Source organism: Bacillus rossius, chromosome 16 (assembly GCF_032445375.1).
Source record: "Bacillus rossius redtenbacheri isolate Brsri chromosome 16, Brsri_v3, whole genome shotgun sequence".
Lineage (NCBI taxonomy): Eukaryota > Metazoa > Arthropoda > Insecta > Phasmatodea > Bacillidae > Bacillus > Bacillus rossius.
Window position 1 is genome coordinate 9,512,151 of NC_086343.1, and position 20,225 is coordinate 9,532,375.

The 20,225-nt window shown below is 40.8% G+C and overlaps 1 protein-coding gene across 2 annotated transcripts in view; it reads right to left on the reverse strand.

The window, feature by feature from the left end:
* LOC134540128 (repulsive guidance molecule B-like) overlaps positions 1 to 20,225 on the reverse strand; it is a 131,297-nt gene that overhangs the window by 1,931 nt on the left and 109,141 nt on the right. The window lies entirely within an intron of this gene.

Consider the following 20,225-nt stretch of genomic DNA (forward strand, 5'->3'; position numbering starts at 1 on the left):
ACGAATCAATTGTCACTAGAGCTGCATGGTGCCTGGAAGCCTAGGAAGTGGGAGATCTGGCTTCTGATTGGACGGAGGTAACATTTGAGAGACTTACGAAAACACTTGCATCAGTGTTCACAGCCCTGGAAATAATACTTGAACAGCAAAATTGTTCAACATGTGTGAAATTCAAAAACAACTCGGAGACTACAAGAATTGTTTATTGTTTGCTCATGCAGTCACTGGCTGCGACACCAACTCCGCCATTTTCCATAAAGGTAAGAAGAATGCTTGGAAGCTTTCGAAACAAAATCCACATCTCCAGAACATTGCTTCCATATTTAGCAACACATCTGCTACTGCAGAAGAAATCACTGCTGCTGGAGAGCAAATTCATTATCCACATGTATATACAGAGAAAATCTCCACCCTGAATGACCTTTGTGGACATCTGTATACTCGAACTGTGGCCCGAAAAGCTGTGACTGCTACCTTCGAGCTGGTGAACCTTCCTCCAACAAGGTCCGCAGCCTTACAACACTCGCGCAGGACTTACTTGCAGGTACGACAACTCACGTTATAAGGATCTGTGTGTACAGTAAATTTTATTGTTATTGTTTCTTGTTATTTGAGATTTCTTATGATGCCAATAAAGAATTTGTTATAGTGCATGACATTACAAAGAAAAACCTGAATTAAAAATTACTACACAGAGTATATCATCGTACGCGATGTTTTTTGAGAAGCAGGAGCATAATTTTAATATCATAAGTGTATTAAATAATTAAATCATATGTAAAATAACTTACATAGTATAACAAAGCTATTTATATCTTACTAGAGCAATGGCTCGTTAGAAGCACCAAAAGCAGAATATTGAGGGGTGAAAATGTCATCCCGCCTTCCGTCCGAGTCATATCTGATGGCGCACGCTGGTACTTGAGCCACCGTATCTCGGTAACCGTTTGTCACACAGTAGTGTGAGATACACCGTTGAAAAGCTCAAATCTTATGGAATTTATTTTGTGCAACTTAGTTTTTGTTATTTGCGGTACTTTTTAACCTATGGATAGTTTTTTTCATAAATTCCATGATTTTCGGAGAATTGTCAAAGTTCGATCTATAATATTTTTACTTCAGTATATTTTATTACTGTGTCTGCTTATATATAACATTGGTGTGGTCCAGTGGTTAATTTGAATCGATCCCCGTGGATGTCAGTTGATGCAAATAGTTTTAGGACGTACATTTGCGTCCTTGTGTCATTTAGGGGGACTTACGACATTATTGCACGAAAAGAATTATGACGCCGACATGGGAAAATTGGGGAATTTCAGTATGTTGTTCAGCAAGGTGTTTAGTATCAATGACCAAAATTTCAGATTTACCTTATTTTTTTCGAGGTAACAACCTTAAATTCCTGGGCTATAAGCAGACAAAGAATTAAGGGATATTGCCAGTGCTCTTACTAGCTAGCTGGGCTCAGACAAAACCTACAATAACACACACACACACACAATACAATACACACAGGGAGGGAAAACCCGGGCTCGGTGATGCAAGTAGTAGCAAGTAATTTAATGAATTGTAAATATATGACAGCATCATCCAGCTTTATGATATTCATTTCCCCCATTGAATAAGTAGAACTTATTTGCATGCATCATTCATATTTAAAATGGCGATGGTTTGCGCTGATTGTATCACAGCATAGCAACGTGTCCTAATTTAGCAGAGAGAGCAACACAAGGAATTCTCTGCAGCTGGTATTGGGGCACTGATAAAAAGGTATTAGGAGTGCATAAACATTGGTGGAGACCATGTTGAGAAATAAAAAGAGTTTTTAAGTGAACGCAATTTATTTATTTATTATTTAGTGGACTTTTATAACTTTCCATAATCATGGTTGCTACAGGACTAGAAAACCGGGAAAACCGGGAAATGTCAGGGAAATTAAAATGGTCAGGGAATTCCGGGAAATGTCAGGGAAAATTCTACGAATTCTGGAAATTTTAAAGTTGCTTATAATTCAAACAAAGCTTTTGTTTTGATGCGCTCGTACCGCTACCGAACGACTCCGCTAAAAGGCTGCTGCTTAAGGCACACGGCAACTGCAATTTTTTTTTTACTTGGTCTATGATTGTTCATTGCAAAAGGCTGTTACAACCACCCACCATAACTTCTGGCCAATCCAGGCACTCGTTTGTTCACTAGCGAACCCGGCCTTCATTTGTTCGTGTTTTGATCCTTTTTAATTTGCCCTTGGGACTTTGTGTTTTGTTCCGTTCCATGCAGAGAACTACAGAACGGGCATGGCGTCGGTTATCTTTTGAAGGCTATTTTCACGTGGAATAAGATGAGTACAAAGCTTATTACGTGAATTTAAAGGCGTTGTTTCATGTGAAGTTAGTTTTTGATGCGATCATAAGAAAATAAAGTGCATTTTGATAAAGAAGCAATAACAATTCTAATTTTGAAAACTACCAAGCTGATATGAAAACACGTGGCTTTTGTGTGCGGTTATGTTTTTGCATTTTTTCTAACTTTTTTTAATTACTTTTTTTTCAACCGTTATAATCCGTGAGTTCTGTTGCGTGACACTTACATTGTGTATAAAAAAATATGCATAACTGAACATGTTTTTCCCCAGAATCGTTAGTTAACATTGTAAGAATGTAAGAGTATTGCATGTTGTAATGCTGCTATTGTAATTCTCTAAGTACGCCCGTTATATTGCTAGTTGTGAATTTGTAATAGTTTTTGTATTTGTGTAGTAATATTTTTTTAAGAATTCATAAACAATAATTTTTTTAACCTAACCTGAAAATATTAATATGTACCTTTTTTTTTTAGCTTAGCGATGTAGAAGAAAACCTTTTAAGGAGAATTGGCTCAAGGAGTCACAGTTTCAGCATATCAAACCCTCTGCTAAAAACATAAATTCTGCGTACTGCACTTTGTGCTACAAAAGTATTCAACTCAGCAATATGGGCCGAAGAGCTCTCACCAGCCATGTCGAAGAAAAAAACACATTCGCAATTCTGCCGTCAAAATAACACAATAAAAAAACCTTATTTTACCTAATGTTGAAAATTTATATTACATTTAATCATATGCACGTTAATATTTATGGTATGTACTTCATAAGAAAGTCAGGGAATTTTTCTCTTAAATTTCTGGAAAACAGGGAAAAGTCAGGGAATTCTAAGATTCTATTTCTGTAGCAACCATGATAATATAAAATAGATTTTCAGGAACAGGCAATACTGGAGAATATAAAACATTTATTTTGACAGTAACTTGTCACGTTCGTGTAATTTCTGGAAATCGTTGCTTAGGGTTGCTACTGGTCTGTAAATTCAAAAATGGTCAGGAAAAACATGAAGGATCATGGGAAAAAGTATCACTTGAGACTGTAAAATTAAAATTTTTTGGCTGAATAACTTTGGAACTCAATTATCCAACTGCTAAATCGAGGCTCATGGGTATTGATAAGCTCACATGGATGAGGGGAATTGTTATGAAATTAAATATGAATCATACGATTGAAGTCCAAACAAGTCTTACAATATTTAGGCCTAAACCAGCTGAAAATATCTATAATTTGGTGTTCACGTTAAACTAAAATTAGCAACCATTTTATTTCAAAATGACAAAGTCATGAAATTGTCATGAAACCCAGACAAATAGGGGAAGTTTTATTCTGGCGAAACTCCAACGCAACCATGATTGATGCAAGTATGCAGATTATATAAACTATCGCGAAACTTCAAAGCTACTAGGTACGGTACATAAAAACAAACCTCACAGTCTGCAGAACTACGACAATAAGCGCAGCTTGCAGTGTCAGGTAAGTAAGATCTACATAAGCAGAAACTTGGCAATGTCTATGAGAAACACACTCAAGATATCATCGGAAATTTTGCTTTTTGTCCTCAGCATGTAACTTTCTTTAAATTGTTATTCATTCGAAACCGTGAAAAAAGGTTTTGGTTACGGCTGAGAGCAGTCTCTCTCTCTCTCCCCCCCCCCCCCCCCCCCCTCCTTTGCGGTCTTTTCTTCTGGTTCTCATTCGTTTACTCGTTTCTCCCGCCTGTTCTTTTCGTCTTCCGCGAATGTTAACTGTGCAATGATTTTTTTTTATTTATTTTTTTTTTTTTTTTAAACTCAGCAGACATACCCTGGGTGAACCACGTAGAGAGTTTCAAGCATCGGGCGAAGAGAACTGAACCGGACACTCAAGAGGGCCTTTGATGTTCCAAGGACTCGAAGCTACAATCCGAAAAGCCGAGGCCACACAGAAAGCTACGCGGTTGTTCGCTGCGCCAGGCGGCCAGACAGGATAAGTCTTAAGTCTAGTTCGCGATGTCGGAGAGACGGGGTCGTTACCACAACGGCGAATGCCAAATTGACCGCAACGCCGACAGCTAGAAAACTGCTGTGTACCACAACGCCGAAAAATGTTGGTGCGGGGAGGGGGGGCCACAGGAGCAAAATTAAAAACAACTGAATGAATTTGTGTTTCTTAAATGTATCTTAACGCCGAAATACCACAACCTAACCTAGGCTAGCCTAACCTTTGTGGCAGTCCTGCAATGACATTTTTCGGCGTTGTGGTACACAGCAGTTTTCTAGCTGTCGGCGTTGTAGTCAATTTGGCATTCGGCGTTATTGTACGTTCGGCGTTGTGGTTTGTCCGCGGAGAGGCGCAGTCTGTGGGTTTCGAGTGATGATTCCGACGATGATGACACTGCTGGCTCTCGCAGTATGTGAACGTAAAAAAGGAAATTAATTTGGAGAATTTCATCATTTGATGAAGTTGCGTTAAGGCGAAGCCAATTAATTACATGGATTATTTCAGATAAATAAAATACAACTCAGTTTGATGGCATTCCCTTGAAATCAATTCCCCGGCATTGTCCTGCAAATCCTGCCTTCCATATTCTTCCATCGATTTATTCCATAACATGGATATGTCCGCAACTCTTCAATCAAATTTTCCGTCATCATGATACTAATTTAAAGCAAAAACAGGAGTACAGAGAAATTCCGTGCGAAAACATAAGTTTTGGTTTATTTGCGCATGCGCGAGATCACTGACGTTTTATAAAAAAAAAATAGCCAAGTACCAAACACCTGGCGACGTCGCCAACATGGCGAACACAGCTGTGTGTGGCCAGTGACACCTGAGATGCAGCTGGCTATATTTTACGAGTACATACTTGCGTAGCGAACATCGCGAGCATAGCGCCGCTCTGTGTGGTTTTAGCTTAAGAGACGGATCGTACGGCGCAAAGCCAACTAGGACTAGTTTCCACCCGGGAAAAGAACTCTCTTCTTGACTTACCTTCTCCCCCCCCCCCCCCCCCCCCCCCCCCCCAACCTGTTTTAAATTTTGTTTATCAAACCAAAACTTTTTTTTTGCGACACACAAATCATATCGCCACCATACATTAATTCCACTACACTATTTCAAATATGTCTGTGATTTAATTTATATGGTAAGTAAATAACCCATATTTATTTCCAGTAATTTCATTTTTAATACATAACTGTATGTATCTTACAAAGTAGAAATAATTCAGTTCATCTGCCCTCCATTGTGTGTTCTAACACTGCGATATTTAAGTAAATAAAATTACTGTGTCAGTTTAGCCCCGTCTGCCCCTCTAGTTACGCCCCCACCCCCCGTGGGGGGAGGGAATGGTACATTTGGGGATTACCTACACATATCTCGCCAGGAGTTCTAGCCCTTATAAATGCGTGCAATAAGCGGAGAACTTTTAATGTTCAAAAATATTTCTTAGAACATAAGTTTTTGGCTTTATTATTACATTTATCGTCACCGTTTCACAGTTACAATAGCATGCACAATGAGGGGTAATTTTTAATTTGAGAAGGAGGGGGCATTTGTTTTCAAGGCTTTACGCCCCGTGCCTCCCCGTCTTATTTTTCCCCCCTTAAATATTACTTGTAGCGTGCAACAGTTTTTTTTTTTGTCGGCAAACCACAGTAACTTGTTGAAGACAACATTCGTGTCCTGGTGTAAATATTACGTAACCCGCGTGAAATAATTAGTTACTTCCGGCGACCACATGCTGGAGATTGTTAATAAACACCTGGTGTTTCTTAATGATTATAACTTTTCTTTTCAACTCTTTGAAAAACGAGGGACGTAGCTAGTTTCTTACAGGAACAACAACCGCCCCCCCCCCCTCCCCCGAGACAACGGGGCTATAAAAATAGGACGCCTGTTAACCTTTTTTTTTTTTTCAATACCAGACCGTAACTATCTACAGGTCCAAAAGTTTATAAGTGTGTTTTATTTATTCTTTGTCATATAATTTAGATGAACAAATTAAAAAATTACGTAACGGTGAAACCTGAATGATAAACTGGAATTGTGGGGAGGGTCTGCGAATCCTACAGATTTTCGCCCCTGTTTCCCGACTACAAGTTCTCCATGTTTTCGCAACTGGATAATGCATACAAATTTACGTGTCTTGTTTTCGAAATACTCCATATACATATATATAAAGAGATAGAATTGCCAAAATTAATAAAATGACGGTGAATCTCGTTCCGTGGAATAAACAGACCTCGACGCCGTGTCGCAAGGTTGAGGGTGGCACGGGCCATTTGCCCCTGCGGCGGGACCAGTCCCGCTCGCCAAGGAGTTTAATGGGGCCAAGACTCCAGTCGTACGTCTTCGCGCACGAGTTGCCGCCACGCATCGTTCCGTTATCGCCGTGGGAGGGCCTCTTCGACCGCGAATAGCTCGGCTGTAGCTCCGCCTTCGAGAACGCGGTGCTGCTCGTGAAGAGGGAGATTTTAACCGGAGATTCGCGAGTCAAAAGGGTGTGGTGTTGGTCATAATAAGGGGCCCGCCTACCTAGGCACACATACGGTGTGCAGAGCTTCAGGAAAAACAACGCGATTTCAAAACTACTCAAGATATCCGAGTGGGGGTCTGCTCACGAAAAGCATTTAAGAGTTCGCTGAGGACCGAAAAGTACTTTTAATTACGGATTAAGTTTTTAAACTGTATTTTTAGAAGCGTTAAAATGCCTAAAACGCGTGTTTTCAGAGTAATTTTTAGGCATAAAACAATCAGTACAGACTCTTGAAAGCACTTAAGGGGCTTGCATAACACCTTTATCTTCATTTCTCCGCCATATAATGTTACGGTCACTGCTCAAATTTCACAGTTATCCTGTGACGGCGAGACGAATGCGCGCCAGTTCAGAGACTTGCTCTTAGAGGCTATACCGCGCTGGAAGCACCAGCGAGCGTCGCGCTTACATCCCGCCTCACTAACACACATACACCCCTGACGAGGCGGGCCCCTTAAGGAATTGGTTAAATCTTCAGTTACAATTAATCAATGAATTATAACATTTAACTAGACGTATCAATTATTTACATTAGTTTTTTTTTAGATAATGTACTAAAAATTATATTGTTATATTATTTAACGTTAAAGAATTTAATTTGATTCCCTGACGTCCATCATAGGATTTTTTTTTATTTATTATTTTTGCGCCAGAGGAAAAAACTTTGTGGGCGTTGAAGCGAACCAGTTTAAATTTTGTTTTCCCCTGAACCATGCATTCCTTCGATGCTCCATTCTTACTTCATCGCCCCTCGTCGACTGTCCTATGAAAAAGCACAGCAGCCCCCCCCCCCCCCCCCCCGGCTCGTTTTCACATACACACAAAGCCAAACGAACGGACTAAGAAAAATTGCAGATATTTATAAAACAAATAATCTCCCCTAAGCTGATCTGTCCTTTGAAGTCAATTCTTTTTTTTTTTTGTGAAAAAAGTTATTTGTTTTGATAGTGACTTTTCAAGACGTCAGAAATGCTTTAAAATAGGGGCCCTTTTTTTATTTCGTACTAAATTATTTCGGAAGAGATTTGAAGAAGATAAATACTATTTTTAAAAAACGTCCATTATACGGGGGATTTTGACAGTTGACGTAATTTGCAACATGTATCTGCATTTGTGGTAGTTTAGTTAGTTCCAGGCTGACTCACTCTCTCCTCGCATTTTTAATATCTTTCCCTAGTACAATCGAGCCAAATGTTCCAAGGTCTCCACACAAATCTGTAATAAAATTTTCCTGGATATTTTTTTAAAAATAATTTATCTGTTTTTCAATTTTCCAAATTAAATAAAGAAACTCTAACTTTCACCATCCCTACAGCTGGCCTAGTTCAACATAACCCTGCATACGCCATTCTATAGTTTGTATGACTATGCACTATTATATGGAGGCAAAAAAAATGCTTTCATATTCTGGGTGATGAAAGTCTATAGCATGACATTTCCCTCTCCAACTACTATCACAAACATTTCCCTGACGTTTTCCGAATTTTGAGTGAGTTCCCCGATTTTCCAGAATTTTGGTCAACCTTTACAACCTGCTGCTACTACACCGTACGTCCTCTTAGAATATCACTTTGAAAATTAAAAAATAATAATATGAGCTAGTCTTTCCGTACTCGCCAAAGATATAACGAACATATTCATGTGTTCATTTTGCTAATACACTTATAATACGATAGGTACTCGGAGATTTATTAAAATAATGCCGAGCGAATCACACGTATTTCCGCACCCGGCGCTAGAATTCGTTGCCGCAGCAGCTACGTCGACTATCGAATCATTTCATTTGTAGAGGTTAAAACGATATCATGAAACGGCTCCGGGAAAAAAAAGCTAAAAAAAAAAAACTTAACCCCAGTTTTTGACCTGATTTTCGACAATGAATCATTGCCCATCTTTTTAAAATTCATTAAACAGTCAATACTGTAAAGTATCCCTTCGGCTTTGTGAACTTTGGTTATCACCGTCCGTCACAGATGGCAGCACCTCGATCACACATTTCCGTCCCATTCCACGAAGGTTACTCCTACCAAACGCCGCATAGCTGAGAGAGCTGAGATGTTAACACATCAAAAATAAAGTAACTCGTGGGCTTGTTCTATTATTACAGAGTGGCCAGGCCGACCTCGTCCGCGCCAGACGAGAAAACGCTTCTACGTCATCGCGCTTTATGCGGAATACATCAGCAACTCGAGTGCGCAGAGACGGGCTCCGAATATACGCCAACGAGAAGCAGAACCACGCCATCCTGGTTCTTTCATTTCCTCGCCATTAATGCCCTTGCCACGCCGTCAAGTATTTGCCCAATACGCAGTATCCCAGTACCAACTGTAGGCGTTGCAGAGTTATGGTTCAAGGTCACAATTAAATAGTACTGCTTTGTTGCTTCTCTCAATTGCAGTGCAGAACGGTGCAAAACTGGAATGGCGTAGTTATATCGAGAAAAAAAAAATTGACGTGACAAAGTCTAATAAATCGATGAACGCCGGCTGCACGCACGAAAAAGTGTCCCGTAACGCACATTGTCCCGTTACGCTCATTGTACGCTTGCGCCGCATCTATATCTCTTCCACTCGATTGGAACAACCATCGATTTGACTTTTTCGAGCACATTAAACTTGAAACACTCCCATTCGTTTCCTACTTTTCCTATCATCGTCCTATCCTAAACAGAATAACACAGATTGGAAGAAGTTAAGTAGCAAACATATTTGAATTAATGAGTGCAAATAAAAGTAAATTTATCAATTAAATTGTAGATTTCATTTCACTCCTTCTTTGTATCCATACAAAATAGTTATAATTCAATAAAAATGATACAATGTTATTCATAAAAGTATGCAATCATTTCATCAATGTTTTGTTATGACGTTGTCACATTAAACTATCGTCCGTAAACCGACTTTACAGACAACCAATTTTTTTTAATAAATCAGGGGTTCTTTTCTGCTATTGAGAAATGTCACGTTTGAGACAAGTTACCTAGCGCAGATTATAGCAAGGGAGCAACGCTGTTCAAGATAATGTGTCACTATTTAACAGGTGCCGCAGTTAAAAATATTGGCACGTGATTATCGTAACAACCCAATAAATGCAAGAGCGGTACAGTGTTATATTAAAATAAATAGACCCTAAAAATAGTTATGTCGCCGCCTTAATTGGCCCGCCTAGTCAGATGTGTGTGTGTTTGTGAAGCGGGATGATTAAGTGCGACGCTCGCTAGTGTTTCTAGCGTGGTGTCGCCATATAGCGCAAAGGCTCTGAACCGGCGCGCTACTTTTCTCGTCGTGCACAGGACAAATTGTGAAATCTGAGCAGTGACCACAAAATTAGTTGGCGGAGATGGTGCTTTCAAGAATCTTTACATGGCGTTAAAATGAAATCCCGAAACAACCACCCGCCCGCCCAAAGCAGATTCTTAAATGCTTTTCGTAAACAGACGCCACTCTGGAAGCGGGAGCGGTCTTCAAACATGCGTGTTTTCTTCTGAAGCTGTGCACACCGTGTTGTCCGAGTGGGCGGGCACTCTGTCACATGTTCGCTTCCAACAAAACCTCCCAATATCAAAGTTTGATTATACATAATATTGAATTTTAATAAATTGCTCTTTTTAACTTTCATCTTTATATAACTAACGTAAAGTTTCTTATTTTATATGTCATAAGTATATTTATTTCTCAGTTATTATACATTTACAAATGTTTACAATCGTCAAAATACCGCATGAAATTTGAAGTGACTAGATGCACTCACATACAAGCTTGCTTTCGTGAGTGCTAAATTTCCTGGTTTAATTAATATTGTTAACAAAGTGTAAAAAATGGTAAATAAGTTATTATTATATATTTCCCACTGCATATTTTGCATATAGAAATGGTTCTAATATATGCTGGATGCAAAAGGCCAATCAAAATTGTGCCTACAGAAAACGGAAAAGACATCCGTTTCCGTCCCAACGATTCTCTAAAATGGCGAAGAACACGTAGGCGATTAAAGAGTTGTCATAAAAGGTAAATAACCAAAATATTGTTAAAACGAATGTCGTATGCGATAACGTTTTATGAGTAAAAATGAGATTATACTTATATTACTTTTTAAAAAAATCGCATCGTGAATTTCATTATGTAACAAATATTATTTAATTTTATTCATGTTCGACAAATTTTACAATGCTCAAATATAACCAGTTCAAAAATTTGGGATAGTTCATACAAAAAAAAATTATAGTGCGACTTGATTGAAACAATATTTGAGGTTATATGTCCAAATACATTATGATGGAGAAGAGACGTCACATGTTACGTAGAATATTGCCCCTCCAACTCCTATCGGTCAAATATGTAGGAGACACATTTGAGGTGAAGCCGCCTTTTCACAGACGAGAGAGCCAAACGCCCGATCGTGCATCTTCGGTTGTTTTTTTTTTTTTGTTCATTGTAACTCATGATAACTAATGGTCAATTAGGTTAGGTTAGCTACATTATAAATACTTTAAAACATTGTGGGCTGTTTATTTGGTTAGGATAGCTACATTAAAAATACTGTGAAATCATGTAAACGGTTTCCTAGCATGAACTTCGGGTGTGGCTCCCTCGTCTGTGAAATGAAGGCTTCCCCACATTTGACAGTGTGCCAGCGCCTTGAAGCGTCTCCCGTAGCGCTCCAGCTTACTCCTGTCATGTTCGCTGAACAAGCTTTGAGAGAGGGAGGGAATGAGGAGAAGGTTCGTTACGACACCGGGCCGAGGCAAACGCTGACGTCGTAGGCTGGGTGACGCGTCACCCAGACCTCCAAGGCTGAAGGCGAGGTTGAGACACACTGGCAGCGCTCCGCTGCTACAGTGTCTCCCAAGCTCGGATCGCAGTACACTGTTTAGGGGCCCCCGTCTGGTCGAGGTGCTATGTGTGTTAGTGAGGCGGGATGATAAGCGCGACGCTCGCTGGTGTTCCTAGCGCGGTATAGTCTCTAAGCGCAAGACTCTGAATACCGGTACTACCGTGATAATACTTTTCTCCATTTTATTTATTGGCTTAGAGTAAACTTTTTTTTTTTCCAGAGAATCCAACGAATTGATTATTTCATATACAAATGTCTTGCTAGGTAGTGTTTTGAACATAAATTTTATCAAAAATATCGTCTTTTTTAGTTATCTCCTTCCCGTATTGCACTTGAAACCATGGCAAGATTATTTTCCTATTTTTTTATTTTTTTTAGGTTGAATCAATTTCCGCTAAAACAGTGGCGACTGTGTAAACTTAAGTCTTTTGATTTCGTACGAAGGTGATCGGTATCTGTCGGGTAATCCTCTGGGTTATGTTTCACGTATAATCGCAGATTTACTTCATGTATTTATTAATGTATGTAATCCGTAAAAATTTTGTGTTGTACATTGAAGTTCAAATCCGGCAGTTTTTTTTTTTTTTTTCATAAGATGATGAATCACATCTACCCTAACCTCCTCCAAATCATTTACCACTCGGAAAGGCAATGTGGCCACAAAGATTCCACCCAAGGATGAGGGGGGGGGGGGAGGGAGAGAGTTCCGAAACGTTAGTCAGAGAAACGCGATCTCGTGCGACGAGGAAACCGGAAAAGGCGAGGAGTGCCACTCCTGATAACCACCGCCCGACCAGTGATGCCAACATTCCGTATCCGCAATAAGTTGCACAGTCCCGGGAGGCAGTGTGATTCACTCAGCTTCAAGGAATTCATTGAAACGTCTAGTCGAGTTTTCTTACTCTTAAAAATTGCATGTTACACAATGAAGTATAAGTCATGCATTTATCTTAAGGTCGCTGTGGCAAGGAAGGGGGAACTAATGTTGAATACTTTTCAAAATTTAAAAAAAAAAAAATCAAGAAAGATAGAAAATGTTCGTTTTTTTTATATAAACATTCATTCGTGAGCTTTGGTATTCATGTCATTCGTGACCTAAGTTGCCGCAACGATTAAGAACAACCCATGTATTATTCGCGTGGAAAAAAAAAAAATGAACAAGGATTATTGGCGGCCGTCTTGCAAGATATGCTCCAGCCTTTATTTTCACCAGGCCATTCAGGACGCGTTATATTCCGCTCTGAATGGCTTGAGAATTCGTGCTGCCAACCGCAAAAATACGTGCCTGGAAGAAACCAAGCACAGGCAATGCTGCCAATGTCTTAAAAACACTCGGCTGGTCTCGGAAAGATTTTTTTTTTCCTTCTTCCGCGAAAGCTCAAGTGATGAAGTGTGTACCCACATTTTTTTTCCTGGAAGAGAAGAAACGGCAGAATCCCGTGAAGACTTCAGGTGAGACGCGGTGCCTTGTGGGTCGCGTGAAATGCCACGAGGCGAACCACCAGTTTCTTCCTGGTAGGCGGCAGGGGCGTAGCCAGGGGGGGGGGGTTTTAGGGGTTCAAACCCCCCCCCCCCCTTAGCACCAAATATTTAATTAATTTCTTATTAATCACTCAAACAAATTTCATATTAAATTTAATAAAAATTTTACCATTACAATATTTAAATTTAAGTACCGAAAACCGCTAAAATAGCACTATTTTACACCTTAAAATCCAAATTTTCCCGGGGGAGGACCCCCGGACCCCCCGCTTTAATACTTAATATGGGGGGGAGGGGGGGCATGCTTCTTAACACCCCCCATACACAAATCCTGGCTACGCCACTGGTAGGCGGTAGGAGTTGATAAAAGTTATGTTCAAAACACTACCCAGCAATTAATTTGTATGTGCAATGATCAATTCGTTGTATTCTCCATTTAAAAAAGGTTTCACTCGAAGCCAATAATTAAAATGGAGAAAAGCACTTCGAGAGAAGTTGTTCAGCGCAGTTGGCAGAATGTTCGCCGCCGAGAACAGACTCCAAGTAAGTAGTAGTATTCGTACACCGCCAACACAAAGGCTGTCACACCCCTCAAACAGAGCAGCGGCAAACCGCAAGCACTTCCTTCGCGATAAATAATATACATCGCGAAGGAAGAACTCTTTCTCAATGAACCTTGTGTGATCAAAACGAATTTACTGCAATGCTACGTCTTGGCTCATGATGGATCATGGAACTCATGATGATGTGCCCGACGTTTTCGGCAGGCCATCTTCAAAGGGAGATTTAACAACCAAGGTTCTGGTAAGCATATTTCAGTTCGTATCATCCTCCCCCCCCCCCCCTTACACACACACACGTACACCTGAAAAAATTCTTAGTTGAAGTTAAGTCAGGTCGAAATACGCACCACTACATCTAAATAAATTTGAATTACATTAGAAATTTAGAGTTTTTGTTCATATTTTACTTTACCAAATACTCGTCAACAAGAATACTCGTGCGCATGCAAGCGTGTTGACACTAGTTCAGCGAATGTCGATTACTCAAGGCGAATTACACACATTATTTGCCACACGAGGTTTTTATGAGGATATATCCTACTAACATTATAAATGCGAGATTTTGTGTGTATGTTTGTTTCTCCGTGACGCCACAACCGCTGAACGTAATTGGATGAGATTTAGCATACAGCTAGCTCATCACCTGGATTAACACATAGGCCACATACTACTATGAAATTTTTATCCATAACGGAGTCAAAAAGGAGTCAATTCATTTTTATAACCGAAAATCATAGATTATAGACATACAAACAGTGAGTGTGTGTCATTTCTCCATGTCCGCCACACGGACATACACATAGTAAAGTGTGGCAAGCAACTTCCTATTATTCTTGGTGAGACCCGTCCGCTTAGTGAAGCTCGCCGCTGCCAGCGAACTAATGGCGGTAATAACAGCTCAGTTCTTAACTTCGTCAATAGATGGCGTTGCCTTGAATTTTATACGCGTTTAGTGCGTCCGTCACGTCTTGCCTAGGGTTTGTTACTTCTTCACGCTGTATTAACACATAAGCTACTTTTCATCCCGAAAATATTGGCTCTTCCTGTGGGATATTCAACGTCACTTAAAAGTCGTTAAAACGTGACTAACATGTAGTACGTTTTTTACCACCTAAATAACTTCATCCAGGAAAGGATTAAAAAAATTCCTGCAGGATAGTATTATCACTAAACTCTGTAACATAGGCCAGGAACTTTTTTATATCAATATATATATCTACATATATAAGTATATATCAATAAAACTGGTGAGGAGACCATCTACACATCTATTGACACAGTGATGACAAATGATGACGCAACTAAATATCATGTTGAGTTTTTAACCTCATTAGAGTTATCACGGGTGCAGTTCCATAATTTGGAGCAGAAGATCGTTAACCTGGATGCACCAAGGCTGGGCAATGGCACTAAGTTACGCCTCACAGAGCTGAAAAGGCATATTGTGCAGACCACCATTATCACATGAGGAGCCAGAGGAGATACGGTATTGATATCAAGTATTCCCATTAGCCCTGCAAATTTATCTTTCCAGTTCAAAACGCTTACGGTTCCCTTTGAAAGTGGCATTTTCAATTAGTGTTAACAAAAGTCAAGGACAAACGCTAAAAGTGGCAGAAATGCATCTGGGCACCCCTTTATTTTTTTTCCCCCACAGGGAGAGCTATGTGTTGGCTGCTCCCATGTCTCTATAAAACAATGAGTCTCAAGACATGGTTTACAGAGACGTATTGCAGTACATTTTTTCTTAGTATTCGAAGGATTCTATATTCGATGAAAAATGATACAGGAAATAAAGTAAATTCAAAACTGATAACCTCTGAAGTTTACCAGGTCAATTTTGTTTTCTACATACATGTAATTTTAATAAGTAAAATTACAATATTTATTGAATCTGGAAACTTAGTTTGTGAAACAACCATTTAAAGGGTAGAATGTTTCAACGCCATAATTTTTTTTACTGCACAATATTTTATTTTTCCCCTTTAAACCTCGATTCGGATTCCAGTGGTATATCCGAGGTACCCTCTGGGATATAGGGAAACAAAAACAGCAATGGCTGGCGAGTAAGGTGTGGCAAGTCTTCTGTTTCCAAGCGAGTTCGCGAATGAGAATCTGCAGGCTTCCAGCTTAACACAGCCCACGGTGTAATCTTTGAATATATATACTGTATAGAAGTCGCGAGTGGATAGGATTTACTCTACGTTTTTCAAAAGCGTATTAGTTGTTATTTACACGTTAGAGCGCAGCGCTGTCGCCCGCTGTCATTCCCCGCACCCCCTCATCTATCATTCTCTGCAGCTCAAGGTCGTTCAACGGGAGGGGGAAGCGGTGTTTGAAGAGTTCGGCACTTGTCCGCTAGGGACCACCACAAGTCGATGCCCTAGAGACGGTGGCGATTGCGGCGGTGAATTAACCAACTACCTCAAAACCGTATTAGAAATTTTAACCTGGGCTGGCGACTTCTATACAGTATATATATTCAAAGGTGTAATTAAGTCGCTAGTAAGGGGAGAGAGGAGGGGGACTTATGAAGGACGCGGGTGCCCCATTCCCGCCATAAAAACGCCTCACCGAAGAGAAGGGGTGATGGGGAAGGGGGGGGGGGTTTAACAACAAATAAACAAAACGGATCGTCGGCGTGCGCGGAAAAAAAAAAACAGGCTCGCTTTTCCCCCCTCCTCCACGCTCGTACGCGCGCGAATATAGCAGGCGTGTGGAGGTGGGCGAATAAAGGTGTGCCGAAAAGAAGGGGGAGGAAGTTTAAAAAATAAATGAAAAAAGTATGCACATCTCCGACGGAAGGTTTTTCGGAAACCCTCCTCCTCCCACTCCTACACTGCGGCGGTGTTGCCGTTGGCTCGCGCGCGGCGCAGCTGCGGTCTCAGGTGGGGTGAGGGGGCGGGCGCGCGCCAACTCCTGACAGCCAGTCACAGTGAGGAGAGGGGGGGAGAGGGAAGGAAGAAAGAGAGAGAGAGAGAGAGAGAGAGAGAGGAATATTGGACCCAGCCCAACGCTGATGGAACCACGCCGAGACCCTGGTCGCCTTCAACTTGCCATCCGGAGCGAGCGAGCGCGTTCGCTTGTCTTTACTCGCAACGCGAGTAGAATATATTATAGCTAGAGACCGGAAAAATTCGCGAATTCATTTCGCGATAGGTTAAAATACAAATCGTTATACCTCAGTGCTGCCTCTGCTACTGTTTCACAACTCACTTGGGTGACTCTGGGCCAGTGGCGTAGCCAGGATTTGTGTATGGAGGGTGTTAAGAAGCATGGCCCCCCCGTATTAAAGCGGGGGGTCCTGGGGTCCTCCCCCGGGAAAATTTGGATTTTAAGGTGTAAAATAGTGCTATTTTAGCAGTTTTCGGTACTTAAATTTAAATATTGTAATGGTAAAATTTTTATTAATTTTAATATGAAATTTGTTTGAGTGATGAATAAGAAATTAATTCATGATTTGGTGTTTGGGGGGGGGGGGGGGGGGTTAACCCCTAACCCCCCCCCCCCTGGCTACGCCCCTGCTCTGGGCCAATGAGAAACACCCAACCAAAGCTTTATCGAATCACACAGGCTGCTACGCTGGAACGTCTCACAAGACAGCAGCCAATCAGTGGGTGGCATTTGACCGAGTGTACGTAGAACTATGGAGTTCATCCTACAGGTCATTGAACCCGCGAATTTTTCCGGTCCCTAATTATAGCCAGCTGCGTCTCAGGCGACACTGGCCCACACAAAACTGTGTTTGCTGGTTTTATCTGCCTGGTAATGGCTTTAAGTGTATTACTTCTCACAATCTGTGTTAGTAATGTATGTTATGAAGGCTACCCTACCATCCAGTGGCTGGGCCTCAAAACTACTTCAGAAAACTACGTCTCATCTCTGTAATTAGATTTCCCCCCCCCCCCCCCCCCCCCCCCATGGCAGCAAAGCTTTAGGACCAGTGGCGCCCAAATCGTAGAGCTCACCGGGCTAGCACCTCCCCCCCCCCCTTTTTTTTTTCTTTGTTAAAATACGCAAGGAACCCGCAATACGCAAACAACGCAAGAAACTAAATTACAGTCGTTCATAAAGCATACTAGTCGCGAGACTTGTAGGACACCCCGGGCGCCTTACGTTCATTCACGATTCAAAAAGTGTTAATATTATTTCACCGTGCGAAAGTTTAACAAATGAAGTAGTCATGTTTATGATAAAAAACAAAAATTATGGCATTCTATGTAACATAACGTCTGCGTCTTTAAAAGCTGTCTGAACACTTCTTGTCTTCAAATGTGGCCGTCGAAAAAGGTTGGACATTGGACAATACTCTTGCGTTATTGCCACCTTGTGTATTTTATAAAACCCGGCCTAGCAGTAATATGGCCTAATACTTGCTTGCCTTACGTTTAGTTCAAAAGCCCTTAGCACAAACTATGTGATCACTTTGCAACTGCTAAACTGATTTAAATCAAACAAGGGAACATAATAATGTAAAAAATTTATTTTGTGTATTATAATTTTAACTTATGTATGATTTTATTGATGTAACGCTCAGTTGGTTGGCCTTCCGCGCTAGGAACACGGGTTTTCCGCAAGCGGGAAACATGGCGGACGCTGCCGGAATTACAATAAAGTCTGTCGTCCGTAATCATGTGACCTACGAAAAATTCTATACGTCCGTCCGAAGCTTGTTAACTTCGAACTTTTGACGGATGGACGGATGAAATTATAACCTCAAAATGTCTGCAAAAACTTTGGAAAAAAAAATTATTATTTTTTGAGTTATAAGTGCATAGCTTACATGATTATCAAACATTTTCACAGTTGGCAGCATGTATGGAAAAATATTATGATGGACGGACAAACTGACAGAAGGGCTTAACTAAAAGGCTATTTTGTGTTTTTGCACATGAATTTAAATCAAATTTATAATATAATAATTATAATAATATAATTATATAATGGCAAATCAAAAACTGTGTTCCACATGATTTCACACTTCCAGTACATGCTAGCACTGACATAAAATTTTACCTTTAAGATCATGTGCAAAAGCACAAAATATTAAACAAATATGCCTATATTATTTATATATTTAGGATTTTACCCCCTTAACTTCGGGCGAACATCCCCTGCACGTTGGCTACTAATTCTATATAGGTGTCTGAACTGTATTTCTCCAGGATGTCACACATTTTTTGTTGGGAGATTTTTTTTTTTAAATTGGCTCAAGAAGGATCCTTTTTGAAAACACGTAGGGTACCAATTTCATAAGCGACCCAAAGCTGCGAAAATGAAACAGCGATATTTTTTCCTATCACGTTACCATGCGATCGGTCATTTCAAGACTTCGATAGGGAAGGAGAAGAGAAAAAGAAAAAAACGGGGGGGGGAGGGATAGGAGGGGAGCCAGGTGCCTAGACACGAGAGCCAAAAAAAAAAAGGCGTGTGGAGGAAAATTGTGGGGGGGGGGGGGGGGGAGAGAGAGACCATCCGTCATGGTCCGGCGGGTTGGACTGCGTCTTCAGACACACGCAGACTCCCGTGACGCTGCTCTCTGTATACACACACTCACACACACACACACACACACCTCCGTCACTCTCTCTCTTTCTTTTATATCTGTTTCTTTACACACACACACTCTCTCTCTCTCTCTCTCTCTCTCAGACGGGACTCGTATTTTCGACGGTGCTGTCATCAAGCCGCGACCGGCGACTGGGGGAAGGGGGAGGGGAGGTTGCGGGCTATTTTCGGGTGTCGAACAGATGTCCCGGCAGCCCGGGAGCTGCACACGTGGACGAGACACGTGGCTACACAACCTCCCCACCCGACCCCCCTTCCTTGAATCTCCTCCTCCCACACCCACCTCTCCAAAGAGATTCCAGAACAATCGGACGACGCCTACGCAGTGGTTTTTTTTTTTCCATCTTAAATACTTACTCTATTATTTACGATAATAAATGTCGTTCAGCCCCAACTCAAAAAAAACAACTCATACCAGCCTTGGTAAGTCGTCTACATGTGTTCAACTTGACCTGCAGCTTAAGTCTGTCGGTCGAATTCACACCCACCCTGCATGTAAGCTTTTTAATTGCTGTTTTACTTATTAGTAGGTAATTATAGTATGTTCTGGGGCAGTGGCGGGGGATCCGTGTCTACTTCCGTGGAGCTCTTTAAACACGTGTATGCATACGTGTTACTACTTAGAAGAGATACTTATCTACTTGTGGGTTAGGACTCTGAAAAATTTCTGGTTCCTGTGACGACTATGAAGTAGTAATTAATTAAATTTGATGGAAGAAAAAGGTATTAAGTATTATTACTATAACCATCGCATCCGCAAAGCTGAGACTTTGTTGTATATAGTTTCAGTTTTTTGATGTATAGTTTCCGTTTTTGTATACAGTTTCCGTTTAGGTTATGTAGTTTTTTTTCTAGAGGATTTATGTCGTGAAGAGCCTGGCTTTATTTCAATAAATATGATTTT